Genomic DNA, 6,000 nt, shown 5'->3' with positions numbered 1-6,000 from the left:
TTCTGGCCTTTTTATCCTTCGGGGGCGTAAGGGGTTGTGTGCAAAACAAGAACCAACAAAAATACAACCTCATCGTAAGAAATCCGGCTTTCCTCTCCAAAGTCAAGAGCTTGGTTACGGTTGCCAAGGTAGCCTACTACTACGCTGGAGGTACAGTTGGATTCTGTGTCGCGCAACATGACGCTGTTCTCGTGAAGCTGGAGGAGTGAAACATTTTTGGCCGCGCATGCGCCCTCGGTTCCATGGAGGGGAACACTAAAGGACGAAGTTTCACACGAAAGAGAGTGTGTGTGTAGAGATTTTACGCTTTTAAGATAGCTAATAAAGCACAGATATGAGGTTTGAAGGGCGCTTGCAGTGCAGAAACCGGCAAAGGTGTTTTGGAAATGATTCTGCTGTTGATTGGTTGGTCGTTTGGAGCAGCATAACAGCCGTTATACCGTCATGTGATAAGGAAGATCTTAGTATTTCCTTTCAGTTGGCAATATAATGGTACTCAATTGAATATAAAAATGTCTAATTATGATCCTACACATGACACTTCATCAATTTATCACAATTAATTCTTCTTGTACCGGTTCCACCTGCCACGAGATGTTCAAGACAGTTCCCTCGCAGCTTGTCAACACCTTCCCCACGCGAACGAGAACTGCGAGAGAGAGAGAGAGAGAGAGCGACGAATCGAACTCCCAAACAGACGGAGAGAGGCCCAAACAAACCGGCTGAGAGACTCCCCCACTCGCTGGTCGGAGTTAGTTCAGTCGGCATGGTCGGCACGGCGTTTTTAGAACATCCATCCTCGCGCCAGGACACATCAGTTCCAAGTTGTACTTGGTCGGAATTAGCCGCGCTTGTTCCGAGAGCGAAACATTGTCTCGCCGAGTGTCAGTTTCAAGTCGTGTAGTCCCCAGTGCGTACCCAGTGTACCATTCACTGCGTGAAAGTCAACGCGAGTGTGCCGTCTGAGTAAGCTGTCAATAGCGCTCCACTTCAGCCTAAAACGGATACGTACGTAGAGAAAGAGTGTGTGTGTGTCTAAGCTAGAATACGTCCGTGTCGTGCCATACACGCTGTCGCCTTTCCGTGGGACTGACGTCCATCAAACGCTGCGTGCTGCGTGCGTGCAAACGGGTGAACGATTCGGCGGATATCCGGCCACAGGGCCACCGGACAGCGGCGCCGTTATCGGACGTACCCGATCAGTGGGCCTGTCACCGGCCGTCACAGGCCACCTCTGCTTGGTGCACCTGCACCGGGACTAAGTGATAATACCCTTTATACCTTTCGCTATAAAAATGACATCACGTGGACTGGCCGAGACGGGCTGAGTGATTTACCGATAGCAATAAATCCAACCGGAAAGGGGATCGACACACAACAGGCAACGGGGCATTTGTGGCCGTGTTGGTGTGTGTAAGTGTGTGTGCGGTCGTGTCTTTTCTCTTTCTTTAACGGTGCCCAAACGGACAACACACGGTGACCGGTCGGATCCGAAGGGTACGGTTGTGTGCGTAAGGATTAGCGTAAAAATTACTTCTGGCGACACCGGGTACACGGGTTGTACATCGCGGCTCTAGGGAGAGAGGGAGGGAGGGAAGGTGTGTTGGGAGTGTTTCTGACACGGTCGGAAGGATTAGTCGCGTCAGCAGTGGCAGTAGCCCGGACACGCTTGCCGTGCTGGCCGAGACACTGGCTCGTGTCTTACGGTGTCGTGGGAGACGTTTTAATTAAGATTAACAAGAGTTGTGTAAGCGGCCACATTCCGTCACGAAGCACGGGCGTGCCACCGGTGTGATGGAATGCATTTTGGGTGGCAAAAAAAAGGAACAGGAGCAAGGAGAAGTTTGTTTCGTTGCTGGTGGGAAATGTAATTGTTTTTGTATCGTTGGTGAAAGCAGCAATGGAAAAAACTAGCAAGGAAATGAAGACTATTTGTACGGCAGGGAATGTTGAGATTAATTTTGAGCAAAAAGAAACTAAAAAGATGTTAATCATAAATAAGGAAAAAAAACTTTAAACAAATATTTGCACACCCTGTTTGACACTAATTGTGTAACAGCTCTTCGGCACAAAACGTTAATAGGCATTTAATTAATTGTTTTTGTCGGCCTCCTCTCCAACGCCGGACTCAATGTAATGAAGTGTTTTCGGTTGCTTCATAGCAAATCCCCTTTGTACAAGGGGTACCCCTGTAGTGGTGGTGACCTGAAGCTAGTTTAATACTACCGGCCTTGCATTCCCTGTTGTATTGTGTTCCTTTGCGAGAGCTCAAAAAAAAGAGAAGAAAACCCCAAAAAATACACTCAAACATTAATTCTTTAACGGTGCAAATTAAGCGAAACGCGCAAGAGGAATCACCACGGATACGGAATCGGCTTGTAATTAGGTTTTTTTTTTTCTGAGGGAGGAGGGTGCACCGAAGCACCGACAATGAGTCATGGGGAGAAAAAGCTAACGATTACAACATAAAGAAAAAAAGCAAAGCAGAGGGAAAATATACACCGGTGTGGTAAAGGAAAAGTTGTAAAACGGTCCACACCAAACACAGGCGTCCACTTTCATCTTCGCGCCGTGAATGGTGGAAAATAAAACATCGTTAGACATTTTCCCAAACCTCCCAATGCTCGTGCTGGTGTTTCCTGTGTGGGTGTATGTATGATTTTCTGCTGTAGTATTCGTTTTCTCATAAACGCCTCCAAGTGTGGTGGTGGGAAATAGAGGAAGCGGAAGTAAAATAAAAAAAAAGGTAAAAACACCCGCACAGAGTAAATCGGGCGGGAAAGGAGCGAAACTGAAACTGAAATAAAATCATCCCACATTTAATGGCCATCAGTTGGTGCTGACCTACCGCGGCGAAGATGGATGGCCTCCAGGCCCTGTAGTGAATCTGAGTGGTTTTCGCAACATAATAAATAAGCGTGGGGCAGCATAAAAAAATGCTGAGAAGGAAAGGCAGCAAAAAGCGAGAGAGAGAGAAAGAGCGACCAAACGGAAGGAAAAGCAACTTAAAATGCACACACAAACACAGAGACAGCACACACCAAAAAAAGACCTCCATCCCCCGAAAACGATCAACGATGTGAAGTGGCAAATGAAAGATAGGAAAGAGTCGTCCAACAAACACACACACAAAAAAGAACACAGAAAACAAACGAACCCTCCTAGCCTAGTGTTTGGACCAACACCGTGCCTCGGGGAGGGGAACAGTCGGAACAGCGGCTAAAAGGGGGTCTTTAGGGGTGAAAGTCCTAAAAAAAGATTGAAATCAATTAGCAAGTATTTTTCGGCCAATTTTATGCTTTCGCAACAGTCCCGTGGCCCGTTCATGTCGGTCAGCGTGGTGCTTGGCGTTCGTTTTTTCTCCTCCACCTCCGCTCTCTCTCTCTCTCTCTCTCTCTCTCTCTCTGTCTCACGCTCTGTTGCAGGCCAGCGTTGTGCTTTCACAGTTTTTCCGCGTGCACGTTCGCGCGCGCAAAATTAAGTTCCACGGAAAATAAACCGTTTCACGCTCACGTGCTGGTTGGCACAAACGGGCTCACACACACAAAAACGTGGGCCAATTTTTATATTTTGTTTATACACTCGCGCTTCCCCCCTCCCCCCCTCCTAAGTGGGACTGTGTAGTGTAGGAAGGTGGCGTGGGGTCAGCGGGAAGGAGATAAATTGTGTATTTTATTGCGTCGGTTCACGAGACGGTCCCGCCCGACGTTTCCCTCTTTTTTTGTTGTTGTTGGATTGCTCTCGTGCAAATAATAACAAACGTGCCTGTGAGTGCGTCGGTGGCTCAGCGCTAATCGCAATTATGGCAGTTTGGTGGGGGGGGGGGGAGAGAGAGAGAGCGAGATAAAGGAGGGGTAGTCACAGCGGGTGCGAGATTTTGCGGTGTAGAAGAAAGTACTCTATCGACGAATTTTTCATCCCGGTCAGCTGGCAAATTGGTGCGGGTGGGTGGTTGGAGGATTTTTGCAAACATAATGCAATAAAACACTTTTCACTCCCTTACCTCCCGTTTTCACAACGGACGCTCGCTTGCCTGCCTGCTGGCCATCCTGAACCGAACACCTGATAAAAGGGCTGGACTGGCTTTTAAGTTCACTGTGGCGCTGGTGTGCCTCTGACCCGTTTTTTTTTGTATGTTTTATCCATCTTTATTAACGATTGTTTTATGTACCAACCTTTCCATTTTTTTTGCGTTTTTCCGTCACTCACCGGTCAAACCCGATGCCGTCAAATTGAGTGCAAAATAATTAGATTTCCACGATCGGTAATAATTTCCATCCAGTGATGGACTGCGTTATTTGCAAGGCAGCGTGCGTTTGAAGTTTTGATTTAGAAGTTGCTGATGCTTACCTCAAAACTGTTACAAGCATTAATGACATCAACATTTAAAACATTCATAACCAACTCGTAAACGAATGTTCTAAAGACAATGAGTATTTTACAGTGGGAAACAAACCCCAAAAAAAGAAAATAACGATAACGACATAACCAATCTCTTCGCTTAATGTTATTGAAAATACGGTTACAACCGGTCTCGTGGTTCATTCCGTTTTGCCCAAGCTCCCGAGGGGCTCGGTGGGCAAAAGCTCCAATCCACTGTAAAATAAAAGACGGTACAGAGTAGGCGGTGAAGATAAGTGTAAAGCAGTTGCCCTTGTCGAGTCGGTGCCCCACGAGAAGTGATTTTGTGTGTGTATGTGTGTTTGCCGGTGTGGTGTGTGCTGCTTACGGAAAATAAAACGAATATCTGCGGATGGGTCACAGTACCAGTCAGTGCAGTAGTAGTCGTCCTGTGTTCGCCAGTGCCGGTGTACGGAACACGCTGGTTCGGGAAAGGGCGCGCGAACGGTGGGGACGGTTTTGGGAAAACGGAATAGTAATTAAATTTTCTCTGCCACAGCAGTGCTCTTGCTGCGTCGATACGGGCTGAGCTTCTTGAGCAGTGTTAGTGTGTGTGTGTGTGTGCGCGCGTGTGTATGTGTGTGTAAGTTAGTGTGTTTGTGCTCCGTCCAGAGAGGACCCTTGGCCGGTCGACCCGGGTGCAAGAGCAGTCGAAAAGACGATCCCACCGTGTTGCGGGCACCGGACTCCATCCACCGGACTTGTGTGTGAGCTTGTTCGAGCGAGCGTAACCGATTCTAGAGCAAACAAGGTACCGTATCTAATATTTTACGTACACTCCTTATGTTATGTTTTTGGGGGTAACATTCACACATACACACACACCCGAAACCGAGCACCGTCTCTGTTATGAGCTCGTATGAGCTGCGATCTTATTTTGGGTGTTTTTTGTGTGTGGTTTTTTTTAGGTTACATATATTGTGTATGAAGTAGAGAGACATGATGCCTTCAAAAAAGCAAGCCTTAAGCTTTGATTGCAATACACACACACGCTGAAAAGGCAACGATACAGCAGACCATGTTTTATAGGTCATTGTCGTTACGGAAAGCGGTCTATCATCCCGCAAAAACCGGGGGAAAGAACATGAAGCACGTACATGGAGCTAGTAATTATTTTGCTTCTGCTTTTATCTGGCCTGCCGAACCGATGGTCAGTCCCGAAGCGACGACGGCTGTATTCAATGGAATTAATTTTGTGCTTATTTGTTTTCAAACCGGGTATTGAGCGCACCATATGAGTGCCGCCACCACACTGACCGACACAGACACACTTGCGGCAAGGGATAGGAAATCAATTCATGTTGCTTCAAAGGGAGCGGCAATGTAAATACGCAACCAGGCTGTATTGTAGTTTTTGGTCGATGTAAAAACAGCCCCATAAAACAGCGTTCCGTGTGTGTGAGTGTGTGCGTGTGCCTACTTTTTTCTACGCAAAATTGGATATGTAAGCTTAACGAAATTAAATTCCAGGTCCCAGGTCTGTAAAAACAGAGACATCATCGTTTCTGCGTCAGCGTCGTCCGGTAGTGTTTTGAGGCTTTTTTCATCTTTTGTACCCCGGTACTTCTGTGCACTGTGGGAGAATTTAATTTCTGGGAG

The 6,000-nt window shown here is 47.1% G+C and overlaps 1 protein-coding gene across 1 annotated transcript in view; it reads left to right on the top strand.

Moving 5' to 3' along the window:
- The first annotated feature begins 778 nt into the window (after window positions 1-778).
- Window positions 779-6,000, top strand: part of LOC120957211 (opioid-binding protein/cell adhesion molecule) — a 95,433-nt gene continuing 90,211 nt past the window's right edge. Inside the window, exons 1-2 of the mRNA XM_040379287.2 lie at window positions 779-1,008; window positions 4,904-5,152. The gene's annotated coding sequence lies outside the window, so the exon portion shown is untranslated. The remainder of the gene's footprint in view (window positions 1,009-4,903; window positions 5,153-6,000) is intronic.

The sequence above is a fragment of the Anopheles coluzzii genome, chromosome 3 (genome assembly GCF_943734685.1).
Source record: "Anopheles coluzzii chromosome 3, AcolN3, whole genome shotgun sequence".
Taxonomy (NCBI): Eukaryota; Metazoa; Arthropoda; class Insecta; order Diptera; family Culicidae; genus Anopheles; species Anopheles coluzzii.
Note: the sequence above shows the minus strand (reverse complement) of the source record. Positions and strands in the feature narration are given on the sequence as shown.